The sequence below is a fragment of the Hylobates moloch genome, unplaced genomic scaffold, assembly GCF_009828535.3.
Source record: "Hylobates moloch isolate HMO894 unplaced genomic scaffold, HMol_V3 SCAFFOLD_9, whole genome shotgun sequence".
NCBI lineage: Eukaryota > Metazoa > Chordata > Mammalia > Primates > Hylobatidae > Hylobates > Hylobates moloch.
In genome coordinates this window covers 87,301,191-87,319,468 of record NW_026652284.1, presented here as the reverse complement: position 1 = coordinate 87,319,468, position 18,278 = coordinate 87,301,191, and the positions used below count along the sequence as shown (strand labels likewise).

Below are 18,278 nucleotides of genomic sequence, written 5' to 3'. Positions count from 1 at the left end.
CTGGTATGTCAGCACCACCCCAAGCACACGCATACTTGGCCAGGTTGCAACAGCACCCAGGCTTGGTCACAGCTTTGCTCCATCCTGGAGCAGACACCAGGAGTGGGGAGAGGTCAGGGAACAGGAGCAGGCACTTCCAAGCCTGGACAGTAGCTGAAATTGCCATCGTATCTAATCTTGCTGGCAAGAGAAACATTCTATTCTCTAATACTAATACCAATTACCTCTTAATGGCCCATATGAGTGGCCTTTATAGGATTCCTATTGCTAGCTTATGAGAGGGAATATCTGGAAGACACACAGGCTCTTCTTAGTTACAGCAGCTTATTAAATTTAGGTCTTCCCATCAAGGGGATGTGCAATATTGTTATCAACTTTTCTGACAAGTTTTCACTCTTAGCTGAGATAGTTTTAATAAAAATTTTGGGGCTACCTACCCATATACAAACTGCAAAAGATAAAAAGCTACTTGTCCTATAACTCTCCACCCTTCCTGGGGTCATAATATATGCACCCATCAAATCAAAGCTCTTTCTTCACCCTTGGGGATGAGCCAGACACTTTGTTCTTTTTCTAGAGCAACGAGCTCTACAGGAATTCAGGAATAAGCATTTCACTGCAAAGCACGACTTCAGAAGCAGAAGAAAGTAGCCTTAAAGCAAAGATAAGGTTAGAAGTACCCTTGCAGTCAGCGTTGACTCTTAGGTGCCAATAGAAAAGAACATTCACATTCATGTCCATCTAATTGCCTTCAACTAAGGTCTAGTTAACACCAGTTTTTTTCCATAGGAGATACCCTTTATGAGTATACCCTTAATAATCTGGTCTTAAATGACCTCCTGTTTGACCATGCAAATGAGGTCATTAGCCATAGCTCATTAGAACACACCTTAGATTTCAGCCCACTGAGAAAGGGCAGGCAATACTGAGAGCTATCAGAATTTCCAATTATTATGCTTGATAGCTGCAGCTCATTGACTATGACCACTTTGGAGGTAAACTACTTCATCAGGGAACCAGTTTTACTTGTCAAGTCTTAAAGATAAAACTCTTTTTGAGCTAGAACTTTAGGAAAAACAGCTAATGTAGATATTTTTCTAATAGATGGGCAGCTAACTACAGGTGGAGTTAACTGATTCTGGGAGGAATGGTCTTATTCCTTGACTGGATGTACCATTTTTATTTCACAATACAGCATCCTCAGTTTTGTTCTACCTTATGGGACTTCAACTCAGAAAGTACTTATCAAATAGCAATGTGAAATTGAAGAGTCAAAGTTTTCCTTTAATGAGGAAAATCTCTCTCCACTAAATCTGAAAAGAGGTAAATAGATGCCAACAGTTTTATTACCAAAGACACCAGCCAACCAAGAGCCAGGTTATGTATATCTGCAAAAACTCACTTTGAATGACCATAGCAGGTCTTGGTAGCATGGGAAGCTCGTACTGGTGCGTTCAGCATCAGCACATCGGGTCCTACTGAGGGTCTTCTACAGTATAAATTCCCTTTGCCAATTATGCAGTCTGACAAAGGAAGGGCTGTCATGTTCCATTCAAAAGGTGAAAAATATCAAGTAATTATGATCTGGGCTTATGAGTAATGGCAAACACTAATCTCAAATCAAGAAAAATGAAAGAATTTATTTTGTAGTTTCTCTGACCCATGGGTAAAAGTTACCTGGGGTTTTTAATCTAGTAAAAGTAGGAATTTCAAGAGTTCAACACTTATGATGATTCTCCCTGGGAGATACAAGGGCAAGACTTCAACACCAGTTTTTTAATGTGAAAGGGTCCCACTCAGGGACCAGGATCAGTTTTACAAGATGGTGCTGCAAGCAGCAAGAGTTTCCTCCATGTGCTCCACTTCAGTACCACCAATGTAAATGAGATTGGTTTGACAAAGTCTTTAGCTTCACCTCTTGGATGTACTTTCAAAGATTCAGGGATTTGAGGGTCATGCATGGCTAATATCAAGGATGAGAACAAACAATTCTAGTCTTTAAAGGGATTTCCCTTTGTCCCAATCTTCCAAAGGTTCTCCTTCTACTAACAAATTGCTCTAGCTCACAGATTAGTCTTCTTCATTATATCCTGTTAGTCTGTTCCTTGCACTTTCTTTAGCTTCCTTTGGGTTTCCATATATGAACAAGCTACCTTGCATCTACAAGTTTGAGAAGCCATCATTTCCTCTGTGTCCATCTCTTTTCATAGGAGCTTTAGTCACATTGTTTGGTGCGAGATAATCTTATAAGGCAGTTTGTGGTCCACCACTCAATCCCCCCCTTCATCTTCATTTCTTACTGTTTTGATAAAAAAAAAAAAAAAAGAAAAGAAAAACATAGACTCGTTTTGAGGATCTTTTGTCTCCATTAACTTCTTAATGCAAGTCATCTACCAGCCTGGAAGAATCATCTCACCCTCATTTAGACACCTATTCCAGGTATATTCAGGTCAAGCAACCAGGTGGGGCTTCATCCTGCTGTACTGGTGTTTCCCCCTCAGGGCAGATTTGCTGCTCCAGGGCTGCAGTAGTCCACAGACAAAGACCCCTAATCACTCCCTTGCTGGCATCCCAACTCAGCCAAGTCATCCTCCATGTCCAAAGGGAGATATTTCTCCCATTTAGGGGTAATATAACACCTTGGACACTTTGTAAAGGTTGTACCATCAGGACTAGTGGGGCTTGTCCTTCACTAGGTGCCACTGGATGTGCAAGTAGAAAGGGCAGATACTACAACGTATGTGCAGGCTCACAGAAATGTATACCTTCAGGGGTAGCAGGAAAGATGTGGTTTGACATCCCAAGGAGAGGCACACCTGGTCAGCCATAACTAGGAACTTAGTGGATTTCCTCCAGGAGACGGACATACACCCTTGCCTCCTCCCACTTACATGGGGGAGCTTGGAAGGGATGGAGCAGGATCAACTGAACAATCTGGACTTGGTTGCATCCAAAGTTTCCTGTTTTCTCATACCAATGACATGGAGAGGAGAGTTACATATGAGAGGTCTGTCATGGTTCATTACTGAGCCACAGTATCCAATGAGCATATTTCTGTCTCTCTTGAGTCCACATCTTGGCTCCAGTGGCTCTGGAAACATAGCTTTCATATCAGAAGACATATTAGTTGCTAGTATTGTGACTTGTTTGCACCCTGAGCTATTGGCTGACATGAATCTGAAAGGCTATTTGAAGGAGCTTCTCCATAGCTATAATACAAGGGGAGAAAGAAAGGATCATTTGCCTTGTAACCATAACATGCTGCTACTTGCTTTCTGGAGCTGGAAAGATTCACCCCAAAGTCTGTAGCCCATGGCAGGGCATGTGGGTGTGGGTGCTAGATTTTTTGGTCCTTGCCTGTCACTCACTTGACTGGGTTATGTCTAGCCCAATTATGTCTCTTATATGGGATGCCAAAATTCTGGGAGGTGATGTATATTTTGATAGTCTGGTATTTAGAGATTATGCCAGATTGTGTCTTTTCTAGTATTTATCCTATCCCTTGCTTAACAATCCTAGAAAAGATAAAAACTACATTGCATTGTTAGCCAGGGAAGGTCTCAGACAGAGTTTTCCACAGCACTGGTGAGGTCCAGGAGCAAAGGTGATTGGTAAGCCTAAATGGAACAGTAAGGTAGCTAAGTAAACACAAAGTCTGAAGAAGACTTCTTGTTAGAAGCAAGAGATACCTTAGTTATGAACTATGTGGACTATCCTGGAGCAATCTGTAGAAAAAGGTGACTCAGCCAGGTATAGTGGCTCACACCTATAATCCCAGCACTTTGTGAGGCCGAGGCAGGTGGATCACCTGAGGTCAGGAGTTCAAGACCAGCCTGACCAATATGGTAAAACCTCGTCTCTACTAAAAATACAAAAATTAGCTGGGCGTCGTGGCATGTGCCTGTAGGCCCAGCTATTCAGGAAGCTGAGACAGGAGAATTGCTTGAACCCGGGATGCAGAGGTTGCAGTGAGCCGAGATCGCTCCACTGCACTCCAGACTGAGTGACAGAGCAAGACTCCATCTTGAAAAAAAAAGAAAAAAAGAAAAAGGTGACTCAACAGATGCCATCTCAAATAGAGAGGAACCTAGTCCAGCCTCCTTCAATGTCTGTGGGGGATTTGTACAGATTGTAACCCAGAAGCAACCCTGGGAAAGTAGAAAAACTGAAGTTAGTGTTTGCCACCATGTGGGATGGGAGTTGAATTAAAAACCAACTTGGGATAAAGAAAAATAAAACTAGTGGGTTCGTTTTCTTCTGCTGTGTAACAACCACAAATTTAATGACTTAAAACAAGATCCACTTATTAAGCCATAGTTTCACAGGTTGTAAGTCTAGCATGGCATGCCTGGGTTTTCTACTTAGGATATCACAGTCCTGAAATCAAAGCATCATCGCACAGGCAGAGCTTTTGTCTGAAGGCTCTAGGAGAAAATCCACTTATAAATTTATGCTTATTGTTGGAAGACTTTCATTCCTTTTGGTTGTAGAAGCGTGGTCCCTTTTCCTTGTTGACCTTCATACAGGGGCCTCTCTCAGTTCAAGAATACTCAAGTTCCTTGCCACTTGGCTTCTGCTAACTTCAAGCCATCTTCCTGTGTCTCAAATCTTTGACTTCCTATCTCTGATCCCCAGCAACAGCTCTAAAAGGCTCATGTGATTAGATGAGGTCTACCTGGATAACTCCCTTTCTTAAAGTCAATGGTTCCATGTAGCATGACTTAATCATGGTTTTTCTATTCTATCATATCCACAGTACTCAAGGACTTTGCCAGGCGTGCATGCCAGGGGATGTGAATTAGGCATACTTCTAAGAGATCCTCCAATCACAAGTATGTATTTTCTGTACCCTTGATTTAATGAGCCAGGAAAGATATGTGCTACATGTATATCTAGGCTGGTAGGCCCTTGGGACCAGCAACTATCTCCATAAACAGTTAAGTGGATGTTAATGACTTATAGAACAGGGATAATTTGGCCACTTGAATATAATGCAGGTACCCTAGGTAGGTAGCAAGAAAATACAGCAGCATGTTCCACTACATACCATGAATATCTTTGTAAAGTTTTATTCAACTTTTAGTTCCTTTTGTGCCTCTTCTCAACTTTGTCTCACTTTCCTACTTATTTCCTTTTTTACCTCTTCATTCTTCCTTTATTTTCCCTTGTCTTGTGTCTGCCTAAGACCTATCATCTGTGGATTGGGATCAGAGGACCTAGCCTCTACATTCTAGTTCCACCAAAATATGGGTGGCCTTGGGCAAGTCTCTTATCCTCCCCATGGTTTGATGCCTTCCTCTGATGGTTGTAGGGAGAATAGAGAGGGAGTGCGTGATATTGAAGTATATAATAGGGAGGCTATAGAGTAAAATTGAACCACAAGGGTTTAGAATAAGGCTTCTCTATGTAAGTTGCACAAAGTCATACGACAAGTAGGTTGTAGAGGCAAAACCAGTAGGTTGTATGACCCTGTGCAACTCACATGATCTAACTAGTTCTTAGTCTCCCAGTCATAAACTGCAAATGATAGTACCTCAACTGTCAGGAGTATTTTCATTATTATACACATAAGGCACTTAACACAATGCCTGTCACATACTAAGTTACCAAAAAATGATGGCCATTATTTTAATTAACATATAAATATACATTATTATTTTACCTTTCTGATTTTATTCATAGCTAAAATTATTAATGATATTCTTCCTAGATCCTTTGCAAAAGATCCTTAGTAGCTTTGGGGAAAAAAACACATCATATTGGACTTTCATTTTTCATTTACCACTTTGCATCACCCCTATGCATTCAATGTCATCCTCTTTTGGCAATTACAAATTTCTGCTGACATTGACTTTTTCTTTTCCTACTTGTATCTGATTAGCTTATCTTTCTCTTAGTCATGACTGATTAGGTTATCTGCTCCTTTGGCAACTTGCAAGATTATGTGTTCTCAAGATCTATTGGCTATGTAATCTTTCCCTTGAGTCAATCTAATACATATTTAGTAAATTCCTGTAGCCTCAATAAAGTGAGGGGGCAGAGTAGACTAAATAAAGCACTAGAATGTCATTTCTGTCTGTCTTTAGCTGCAGGTGACCAGCTAAAGGTAAGTAGCCATGAAAAGAGGAAGGAAAAAGAACATGGTTAAAACATGGGGTCAAATACAACATAGAAATAGAAGTCAGGTCAAAAAAGTAGACAAATGAAAGCTGTGGTAGGCAGAATAATGCTCCCTCCCCACGGATGTCTACATCCTAGTTTCCTGAACCTGCAAATCTGTTACATTACATGGCTAAAGGGACTTTTCAAATGTGATTAAGGTTCTTGAGATTGGCAGATTATCCTGTGTGATGCAGGTGAGCCCAATGTAATCGTGGGATTCCTTATAAGAGAGAGAGGCAAGACAGTGACTGTGAGTAATACAGCCTGAGAAGGACTCTTCCAGATATTTCTGGCTTTGAAGATACAAAGGAGCCATGAACTAAGAAATACAGGCAGCCTCTAGAAGTTGGAAATGGCAAAGAAACAGATTCTTCCTCAGAGCCTCCCAAAGGAATACAGCCATATGATACCTTCATTTTAGCCCAGAGAGCCTCATTTCAGAATTCTGACCTACAAAACTGTAAGGTAATAAATTTATGTTGATCTAAGCCACCAACTGGGTGGTAATTTGTTACAACAGCGATAAAAATGAATACTAAAAAGGTATCTAAAAACTGCAGTGACACTTAGATGGCAGCCAATTCAACAAGAAAAATCAGCATAGGCATTATAGGAGATATTTCAGTGCACGTGTTGTTTACTATCCCACATCTTCTGTGCTGGGTTCCCAAAGGCAACTGTGGTTGTAACATTTTGCTGCCACTCCTGTTTATTACAGCAAGAAACAAACACCTGATCAGATATGGGCCAATCAGGATCCATTTCCTAGAAATAAGAGAAGTCTGGCTTTGCAGTGTGCATTGTAATATACGAACCTGAATGTCATCAGTGATCATTTCCTTCTTACAACAAATATTGATAACAAAGAAAGCCAGCCTGTCAAGAGAGAAGACTTCAGCCCTGCAAAGAGGAGGAGAAAGGAGGGTGTGTGTGTGTTTGTGTGTGTGTGTGTGTGTATGTGTGTGTGTGAATTTGAGAGAGAATATTCTCTAGGCTTCCTATCCACCTTCTAGTTCCTGGCTCAAATCCATTCTAAGGTCAAGCTGCATTCCTACCTTTCAATTCCATGCGAGTTCTCATTCATGAACAGTTGCATATGCCAATTTCAGGTGGTTTCTTTTAGTCAGAATGCAAAAAGTCTTAAATATTGCAGAAAGTAAAGAATACAAAAGGAGAAGGGATGGATTAAGACTTGTATCTAAAAACTGCAAGCTAATGAACTATAGCTGACTTACTATGTAAGAAAGGATCAGTGACCTGGATAGCAATGTAACAATGTGTTATATTTAAGCTTTTGTTGTACATACATACATATAATTTTGTATGTCACTTTTCAATTTTTGAAAAGTAAATATTTAATAAGTCACAAAAGTAAAAAAAAAAAAATAGAAATTTACAAAGGTAAAATGTCAAATGGAAATGCAGCTAAGTCAAAACTTAGTCCAAGATGCTTTGGACAGCATGGACAGAAGAAGGATATAAAAAGAGGTCAAAATAGAAAGAGAATATGATTTTAAAGAGCTACTTCTGCGAAGAGGACTTTCAGAGCATGCCCCAGAAGGCTGGAAGACCTACTCCCTCAGTGGGAATATTGTGGAACCTAGCCCCATACCTCACAAGCTGGCGAAGAGGGATTCCAATCAGACTCCACAGAGAGCTGACTCTGAAGCCCTTGAAGCTTAGGGTGTAGTGAATTAGGGTGCTGATAGAGATAAAAGACAGCAGAATATGGGGCAGAGAGCTAGACACTATTTCATGCAGAGCAAAAACTAGAAGGTATAAGCCCAGTTGACTTAGTGCTTTTGGTTGCAGAGCCAGGACAGTTGCCTGGTCACTGGGGTTGGGGCCATCCCCAGAGTTTGTTGAAGCGAAGAATGTGTAAGTGTTTCCCATGTGCCATGAGTGAGAAAGAGCTAGTGAGGGGTCACCTCTGGTGTTCTAAAAAGGTCAAAGAGACCTTTCAGCAAGAGGCTAGAGATGAACATGAGTTCCTGAAGGCCACAGAAGGAAGTTCAAATGACTGGTTAGAATGGACAGACAATCTCCCGGGTCAAGGAACTGCCAAGTGAGAGGTACCCTATTTGAGATTTTCAAAAGAGCTTGTGGAAGACACCACGAGAGAGAATGGGCATAAACCATGCCAAGCCCAGAAAGAATAAAGCCATTCAGCCCAGAGACATTCGTATGCCTTCTGACCTCTCTTCTCTCCCCAAGCCTCACCCCTGGAGGGGTATAGAACATCCATTGGGGGATAGAATAAGAAAGGGTGCAGGTAGTGAGTACACCCCAGACCTTAGCTGGGAAAAGGTGAGAAGTCATGTCTTTCAATAAAGACAGAAGTATTCATTAACAGCTTGGACTAGATGCTCCTAACTCTTGAATTATGACTGTATTTTGTGACATAAATTGACTCTGGGACAGTCTATTATTTCAGTAACTCTATCAAGGAGCTGAGGAATGTCTTCCTCCACCGAATGAAGTTGAAAAGGATGTCGGGAGACAGAGCTTTTATCCATCTTATGAGTCATACATTCAGTGCATGAGTTACACATACCTACTACATATAGGTAATCTTCATTATAAATGTTGTGGTTTTCACATTTTAAGACATCTGTAAATAATTGGGCCTGCTTAATTTAAATGCTGTAGATTTGATCTTACCCATACATTTAGTATGTAATGAGCTCTCAATGAGGAATGGATGCTTCTAAGTCTGTACAGAGACAATGCAGCCGATGTAGCTGTTGTCCCACCCCCTAAGCACTGAATCCACCTCTGAATTCACCTCCAGGTTGGGGGAGAAGATCCCTGCAGGCTGATAGTTTCCCTCCTCACAAGGGTGCTGTATCATTTAGTGATATGGAGATAATTAGCAGGAAAATGTAAAGAGAATTTGTATAAAAAGGTAAAAATGGTTTCTTCTGGGGAATAGGATGGGATAGAGAAGGGAGAAACAGGTGATAGCTTTTCTTATGAACACCTATCTCCTTTTAAAAAATAATTATTTAAAGTATTTATCTGTGTGATATGGTTTGGCTGTGTCCCCACCCAAATCTCATCTTGAATTCCCATATATTGTAGGAGAGACCCAGTGGGAGGTAGTTGAATCGTGGGGGCAGGTCTTTCCCTGCCCCTGTTCTCATGATAGTGAATAAGTCTCATGACATTTGATGATTTTATAAAGGGGAGTTCCCCTGCACAAGCTCTCTTTGCCTGCTGCCATCGAGGTAAGACGTGACTTGCTCCTCCTTGCCTTCCACCATGATTCTGAGGCCTCCCCGGCCATGTGGAACTGTAAGTCCATTAAACCCCTTTCTTTTGTAAATTGCCCAGTCTCAGGTATGTCTTCGTCAGCAGGGTGAAAACAGACTAATACACTGTGCATACTTTCCAAAAGGAAAGCTATACCTTAAGTTACAAATACAAGGTGCAACAAATATATACCTATCCAATTTCAATAGAACTAAATGCATGTATACACAGGCAAATACACAAACACACTCAGAGGACATAAAATTTTTGAAACTTCTCTTAAAATGAGCCAGTTTCTTTTGTTTCAACTTGACAGCTATTATGATCCAGAGAAAGTCAAGACAGGGCAGATGCTATCTTAGAAATTTCTTCCAACCCCAGAAGATTGTGGGAAGAAAAAGATTAGTGGGGAGTGGTCAAGACCTCTTTATTATAAGCCGAAATCTTAAGTTGGGGTAGGAAGCATATTAGATAGGTTGAAAAGAAGCTGAAAGTGGGAGGGCTTTTTGCCAGTTTTGCATTTTGTCCTGTGGGAAGAGTCTTGCATGGAGTAGCCACCACACAGTAAACACATGGACATGGTGCAGTGAAGGAGAAGTCAGGTCTGAGTTTATCTTTCTAGAACTTCTGCCAGCAGCCTGCATACTATGCAGAAGGTATCCACGGTTCTTAGGTGCCCTGTGGAGGGAGGATGGGCCTTAGCTGGTTCTGTCCGAGAAGCAGGACTGGAAGAGGAAGATAGATGGGAGAAGGTATAGAAGAACAAGTTTGGGCAGGAAGAGGAGAGGAGAAGCAGCTGACCCTAGTCTCCTTACAAATAGTTTTGTACAAGAGCTTTTAATATGCTCTCCAGCCACAGGTTTCAGCAGGCAGGGGTAGCAGTGACCTTGTGGATAAGAGTCACCAGGCTGTAGAGTCCAATAGGGAGCCAGAAAACAACTCTGGGGTTCTCCTGCAGATCTGAAGCCCTCCCTCCTAACACGCCCTCCACCAGCCACCAACACATGGCAAACTGCCCTAAGACTACATCATCAATCTGGGAAGGGGAAGAGGTAAGACAATCTGAAAAAGCAAGTATTTCCTCATGAAGGGCTCTGGTACACAAAAAGGAGACTTACAACTACCATCAAAATTTCACAAAATACACCCAGAAGTTTTTTTTTTTTTTTTTTTTTAAAGAAGAAGAAGCTGTCAGAAAAGGAGTCCAAACATGAAAAATGATGAGTCATGGAAACACAGTGTGAGCTGTGAACTTTTTCTTCTCTAAGACCGTGTAAAATGTATGCAGGTTTTGTTAGAATAAAATGGAGAATGGAGAGGACGGAGTGTCCTCTTAGGGGAAAACCTCCCATCCACTGCCTCCTGGGAGCCACCGGCCCTCCCCCACCCACAACCTATGTTGTCCCAGATCATACATGCATATTAGAGTTAGCTAGTGTCAAACTAATTAATCAGAAGCACATAAGGTTTACATCAGACTAATTAACTTCAAAACAAACATAAATCTTGAGAGCACGTTCCACATAACAGCAGGAGTGAGTGGAATAAGACATTGTGACGGGGGCCCCAGCTCCAGCTCTATAACACCTCACACAGCCTGGCCATCACTAACAGAAGATGACCAGGTTTTACTTTAAAATTGTTATTTTGGCCAGGTGTGGTGGCTTACCCCTGTAACCCCAGGCCTTTGAGAGCCAAGGCAGGTGGATCACCAGAGGTCGGGAGTTTGAGATCAGCCTGGCTAACATGGTGAAACCCTGTCTCTACTAAATACACAAAAGTAGCTGGGCGTGGTGGCGCACACCTGTAATTCCAGCTACTCAAGAGGCTGAGGCAGGAGAATCGCTTGAACTCAGGAGGCGGAGATTGCAGTGAGCCAGGATCAAGCTACTGCACTCCAGCCTGGGCAACAGAGTGAGACTCTGTCTCAAAAAAAAAAAAAAAAACAAAAAAACAAAAAACAAAAAAAACTGTTATTTTATACTTGATGACAAAACAATGACCTGAAACCTAAGATACACAGTAAGTCAATGAGCCACTTCCACAATGCTAAGCTTTATTTTTACAGCCACTTTTTGCACTCTTTTTCTCACTAAGTTGAATGAACTGAAGATGGTTTCGGCATCACAGACACCCCTGAATTGAGTTAGGATGAGAAAGCCTGTCCCTGCTCTCATTAGAGGTGCCACTGCAGAAGGGTATACAGGTTTTAATGAGCCAAGAGAGATTTTCTTATAAAATTGGACCCAGAGGCAGCTTTGCTTGGAAAAGAAGCCATCCCTGTAGCACAACATATTAGAAATAGCATGGACTTTATAGACAAATTGGTCTTCATTAAACTCTGATTTTATTCCCTCGATGATATCAGATTAATAATATTAAATGACTTAGGTTCTTAGATGCAAGCAGCAGACGCTGACTATGGTTTCATTCAGAAAAAAAGAAAAAAGAAAAGACGTGATTTAAAAGATGCTGAGTGGCTGACAGGATTGCAGGGAAGACAAGAGAACCAGGCTTAGGCTAAGGAACTCCACCGGAGCCCCTACTGGCAGATGCCTCAGCTTGCCTCTCAGATACTATGGCCACCTCTGGAAAATGGATGTCTCTTTCAATCCCTACTGCTTCCATCAGTCACCAGCTCAGTTTTAGTTTGTTTTTCTATGGTCTCTGCTTCATCAGGACACTCTCTTCCCATTCAAAGTCTGGGGCCAATGTGCCCACACCTTAGCTAGGAGGGATGCTGAGAAAATGGAGTTGAAAACAGACCCTGCTCATCAGTCAACTACAAATACTTCTTTGGAAAAGTTTCAATAAGGCTGAAATTACAAAGCCAGGTATAAATTCCATCAAGGAAGAGATCCCGACCTCTAATTTAAGGCTGGCACATAATGAATGCTTAAAAAGAGTTGTTAGAGTAATTTTAGAAAACAAGAAATGGATGAAGAATATGGGTAAAAATTCTTATTCTGTGTGGAATATAATAGACAAGTAAGGAAGTAAGACAAGTTTTTTTCTTTTTTAGTCTTATGTCACTAACTTCTTTGGAAACCATATTCTATACATTCTTTATATTTGTCAATAAGAAAATAAGTTTTCTGATACATGGCTTAGTATGTTTAAATGGGAACTATACGTTATCCAAATTATCAATTTTAAAATAACTAGAATGAAATAAATGCACTTATTGCCAAAAAGTTTTTTTCATCTTCAGAAAGTTCTATGGCAGGAGGGCATTGTGGCTCATGCCTGTAATCCCAGGGCTTTGGGAGACCGAGGTGGGTGGATCACCTGAGATCATGAGTTCAAGGCCAGCCTGGACAACATGGTGAAACCCTGTCTCTACTAAAAATACAAAAATTACTTGGGTGTGGTGGCGGGCACCTGTAATCCCAGCTACTCAGGAGTTTGAGGTAGGAGAATTGCTTGAACCTAGGGAGGTGGACGTTGTAGTGAGCCGAGATCACGCCCCTGCACTCCAGCCTGGGAGACACAGCGAGACTCCATATTGGAAAAAAAAAAAAAAAAGTTCTATGGCATTACCCACTGGGCATTATTTGTTATATCTGTAATTAATATTCTGATAATGAAAGTAAATGTCACATAATAGACTTCTGAATTTTAGATTGCTTCCTAAATCAACTTTCAAATGAATACTTTTCTTAGTGACTATAATTTAAAAAATATTAAAAATTTAACAAACGCCTAGTGACTTTTTTTAAACAATGTCATTTCATTTTTAAGAAAAAGAAATACTGTTTTCAAACATGCAAATTAGTTTTTAATTGCCTCACTTATTGTCCTTCATTCACGCTATGAAGTGTTTGTGTCCTATAAACAGAATTTGCCTTACTAATGAAGAAATCTTTAAGATGAGCCAAATTCTCACCCTATTCAGTTGTCGGAATTCAAAACTTTTATTATAAAGATCTTATCATTTTCTAGACAAAGCACTGAAAAAATGGAGAGGAAAGTAATTTACCATAGTAACTCTGAATAACTTTATCTTTCTATCTCTGAAATTTGCAGGCTTATAAAATTACAAAATAAATACAAAAGTAATTCAAGATGTTCTGAACCATGGTAAATCAGAGTTAAACAGACCATGCAGCAAAGCTATTTACTCAGCATAGAATTTTGGCCATCTGGATCATCTTTAGACTAGACCAGGCAAAATGATAAAACACACAGCAGAAGGACAAAAGCCACATGCAGCAAAGCCTCCAGCTCTTACCTACACACTATGTGCGGCCCCATTGCTAGAAATGGCCTAAAAACCAAAGGTTTCAAAAACAAACTTTCAACAAAAAGCCTTGTTTTTTTTTTTTTTTAAACATGTCAAATATATGTTAAAGGAAAATGCAAATAAACAAAATCAGAATGAAATTCATTATAATCCTACCAGAAGTAATCATTGTTAACATTTTTGTGTATTCGCTTCTAATTTTATGTGCGTATATGTGTACGCGTGTTTAGATGTATATGTGCATATTCACAAAAAATGAAGTCATATTGTACCTACTTTACACAACTTAATTTCCTCACCTATCAATATTACCAGTCTCACAATATTTCATTGCATGGAGCTACAAAATTATTGACCACATCCTCTCCTTAGGTATTTAGGTTGGTTCTAATTCTTTGTCAGTATAAGTAGAATTATGATGAATATACCATAATAAAAAATCTGACTTCCTTTCTGATATTATACCACTGACCCCTTTCAAATCCCATCCCTTATTTTCCCCCAGTTGCCCCACATGTGGGCAAGCCTATAAGAAAGCCTGGTGCTACTACCCCTGGCACAGAGAAGAACTTCAAGCCGCACAAATCCTGCAAGAACCCTCACCCAAGCTCCCCAACTGCAATAAAAATCAAAGCCAGTTTTTCCTTCTGTTTTGCAAACCATTTTAAATGATCCTATTGCTTGAGTATAAAAACTTTTCCTATCCCATTATTGCATGTGTGGCATCATCATTCTCAGCATCTGAATCAATTTTGAGAGGTACAATTGGCACTACAAGCAGGAAGTTCTACGTGATGACTCCTACTTCCTGGGTCTTTCTTCTTTTGCCTTTGGCTTGCCAACTGGATCATTTGTTGTTACAAACATGCCCTTTGACCTGTTGTCTGCTGACTCGCACAAGCTTTGAGCTGTGTGGCTGTCTGCTGTCAAGCTTGTATTTTGAGCATTCCCATGTTCTGATCCGCTTGTAGAGTCCTACTCTGAGTATGTTATAGACTTAACCTACCTAAGTCATATGTTTCAATAATTAGCATTTAGGGACAGGAGTATGAAATTGAGGCCTGCTTTATAGTAAATCTGGGTTGCATGTCTTGGCTAGGACCTATCCGTCTGTCTCAGGTTGAATCATGTCTCAATCCCAGCATCATCAGTAAATTAAAGTTGGGCGATTCATGTCATCACTGACAAATTGCCCCATTTTGAATTGGGTCCTCTACAAAAAAAGACGTGGCAGGTGGGGGCAGTAGTCTCTAGAATCCATCCAGATTGCTATGCAATAGGAACTCCCATTAGTGTTGCCAGAGACCCCTTCCTGTAGAGGCTTTAGCAACCTCCTCTCCAGCCTCCTGGAGCCACTGGACCATCCACAGTGGCCATAGATGCCCATGTATTTCTGACGCAAGAAACTGCCCTTCCCAGACCAATGCCACATTCCAGTAGAGCAGCAATTTCTGGCCTCATACAAGGCCCTTCTGGAGATGAAGGCTTCCACAAGCCCTGAGCCTATGACTCTCCAAACTTAGCTGATTGTTATGTCTAGGGTTGTACGGACAGAACCCTGAAGCCTTGGCATGTCCAATGACCTCCTAATGAAAATGGAAATTGTGCTTCCAGATAGACCCAAACCTGGACCCTCTGGCATATTCCACCTATGAGAGGAAGCAGCTTCCCCTGTCCTCATTCCCTTGTCATGTACAATGACAGCAGAGGAAGGTCATCCCTCTTTGGACCCAGTGACCACTTTGGAAGCCCACAGGGGTCAACTGAGTGATCAGAAAGAGTGTTCATAACCTTTACAGATATCACATGTGTTGAAGCTCCCTGGAGAGCTTTTGCTGTCTATCCCCCAACTGGGATATCCCTGATCAAAGATGAGATCCAAGGGTTACAACAACTGACCAAACTTCAGGCAATCGCCTTAACACTAGAAGATGACTTGGACCATAAGAAGCTCTTTCTGCACATTTTTACAGACTCTTGGGCTATTGACAATGGTCTGGCTAACTGATCCAATTAATGCTAACAGCAACAGTTCTTTCTCTGAGGTTATCCCATTAGAAAGAACTCTGGGAATTCTTCGTCCCACAGATACCTAAAACACACATCAAAGTCACACCTGTCTCTCTGTGCCCTGATGCACGATACGAGGCCTCACCAAGAAACTCCTTATACCCTTCAGTTCTAGTCATTTTTGATGGTGACCAAGGCATTCATTTTATTTCTCAAAATACAAAACACTGGGCCATTCACCAAAGCCTTTAATGGAACTTTTACATTCCTTACCAGGCTCAGGGTGCAGGCCTCACAGGATGCCAGAATAGCCTACTTAAGTTCAAATTTCATTAAATGAGACATGGCACATTTCCATCATTGATCAGGTATTAGGAATGAATCGTAATAAAGAGTCTGACTCCAGTTTTGGTGTTTGTTCACTGACAGCTTTTAAGGCCCACCCCTCCTCTTGCCCCCTTTGCCCCACATCTGGGCAGGCCCATAAGAAAGTCTTCTGGTACCAGCAGGAAATTCAAACCACACAAGTGGCTGGCCCTGCACAGGAACACTCACCCCAGCTCCAATCCCTAACCACAATCAAAACCATCACCTCTCACCTCTCGCATCACTCAAGCCTTTGCAGATTGGCTTGGGTTTCTGCCATGCTTTCCCAGAGAGTCCTATTATGTGAATTAAAAGCCTTTCCATACCATCTTTGTGTGTGTGTGGCTTTATCAGTCTGCACATTCAAAACTATTGTGGGTGAGGGGTTGATCCCACTCTCCAGTGGCAAACACAAAACATATACCTATAACTGTGGGCACTTGTCTAATTATTTCCATATGAAAAATTCCTAGAAGTAAAATACCCATGGCTTATAATTTTTTAAAGTTTACTCTTTACCTAGCAATGTAAATTGAGTATCTGTTTCTTGTAAATATCAAATAAGATACTCTTTATCCTTGCTAATCTCATAGATGAAAAATGTATGTTATTGTTTAACTTAAATTTATTTGATTCTTAGTGGTGTTAAGCATGTTTTCCAAATTATTTCCTATACCATTTATCTATATTTTTTTATTTCATGTACTTTCTATTTATATAATTTGTCCTTTCTTCCTATTGAAGCTTTCTTTTCTTAACTCTGAGGAAATTTATATGTTGATATTAATCCTTTGTATATACTTACAAACACATAGAAATATATAAAAATTGTATATACAAAATATAAACAAAAATACAAAATAAAAATACAAAAGTATTCTATGTTACAAATATATACAAAATAATGTTTGTCAACTGTCTCATTTAACTATATCTATGGATTTTTGCAATACAAAGGTTTTAAAGTTCTTATATTAAATCCAAAGTCTTCTAGTGTCATTTACTGATACCTTGGTAACCTACGGAGAGATTTCTTTTTATAATGAGTTATGAAAATTTTAAGTTTCTAATTTGTAGTGGGAGGAGAGATGGCATATTTGGATTTACTGTGATTGCTATGAATTTCCTTTAACTATTGAGCAAATGAGATATCATACAAGGAGAAGAGATCCTCGAATATGCAAAAAAATTCTCATTGGCAATATCCAGTTTTTAAAAATCAGGATCTATTGAATTACAGAAATATTGTATGATTTCTTTCTCTCCAATTTACACTTATAATTGCAGCCAGAGTGATCCTATTAAATTTTAAATCAGATCTGCACCCTTCCCTTCAAAACCTTTCAGTGGCCTCTCATATCACTTTGAGCAGTGGTTCCCAACTGGGGGTGGTTTTGTCCCCCAGGAGATATTTAGCAATGTCTAGAGACATTTTTAAATTTTCACATTGGGGAAGTGCTACTGTAATCTAATGCACAGAGGCCAGAGATGCTACAAAACATCATGCAATCCCCAGGACAACCCGGTAGTAATATGTCAATAGTGTTCCAGTTGGGAAGCCCTGAGTTAGAGTAACAGGCAAAGTCCTTGCTATGACTTGCAAAGTTCTACAGTATCTACCTCTTGTCTGCAACTGTTACTGTCTAACTCATCTTGATCTTCCTCTCCCTTGCTCTACACCAGCCATGCTGGCCTCCTTGCCTTCCATTTCACAGGAAGCCAAGGACAGAAAGGCACAGAAACTGCAATGCAGAGGTACTGTCACCACAGTACTCCTTCCCTCCCAGCATCTCTCCTCAAATGCTGCCTTCTCAACAAAGCCTTCTCTGGCCACAGGCTCTAAACTTTGTCTTCCTCCAATGCTTTCTTCTTGTTCTCTTTAGGGCTTACCACTAACAAGCTATGCGTTTTATAGCATATATTGTCTTCCTCCCTAATTAGAATATGCTATGGTTTGGATGTGTCCCCACCCAAATCTCATCTTGAATTTTAGCTCCCATAATCCCCACATGTCATGGAAGGAACCCGGTGGGAGGTGATTGAATCGTGATGGAGGGTTTTCCCATGCTGTTCTCACGATAGTGAATAACTGTCACAAGATCTAATGGTTTTATAATGGGGCATTCCCCTGCACATGCTCTCTCTCCTGCCTGCTGCCATGTAATATGAGCTTTTGCTCCTCCTTTGCCTTCCATCATTGTGAGGCCTGCCCAGCCACGTGGAACTGTGAGTCCATTAAAGCTCT

The 18,278-nt window shown here is 40.7% G+C and overlaps 1 long non-coding RNA gene across 5 annotated transcripts in view; it reads left to right on the top strand.

Moving 5' to 3' along the window:
* The window catches only part of LOC131384230 (uncharacterized), a 194,203-nt gene that overhangs the window by 116,682 nt on the left and 59,243 nt on the right, over positions 1-18,278 (top strand). For 2 of the 5 annotated variants that reach the window (XR_009214882.1, XR_009214884.1), the window contains 2 exons: positions 4,757-4,832; positions 6,881-7,115. The exons of 1 other annotated variant lie outside the window; for it this stretch is intronic. This is a non-coding gene — a long non-coding RNA (uncharacterized LOC131384230). Of the gene's footprint in view, positions 1-4,756; positions 4,833-6,880; positions 7,116-14,162; positions 14,296-18,278 lie in introns of those variants that run through there. 2 more of the 5 variants (XR_009214883.1, XR_009214885.1) reach the window with 2 other exon arrangements.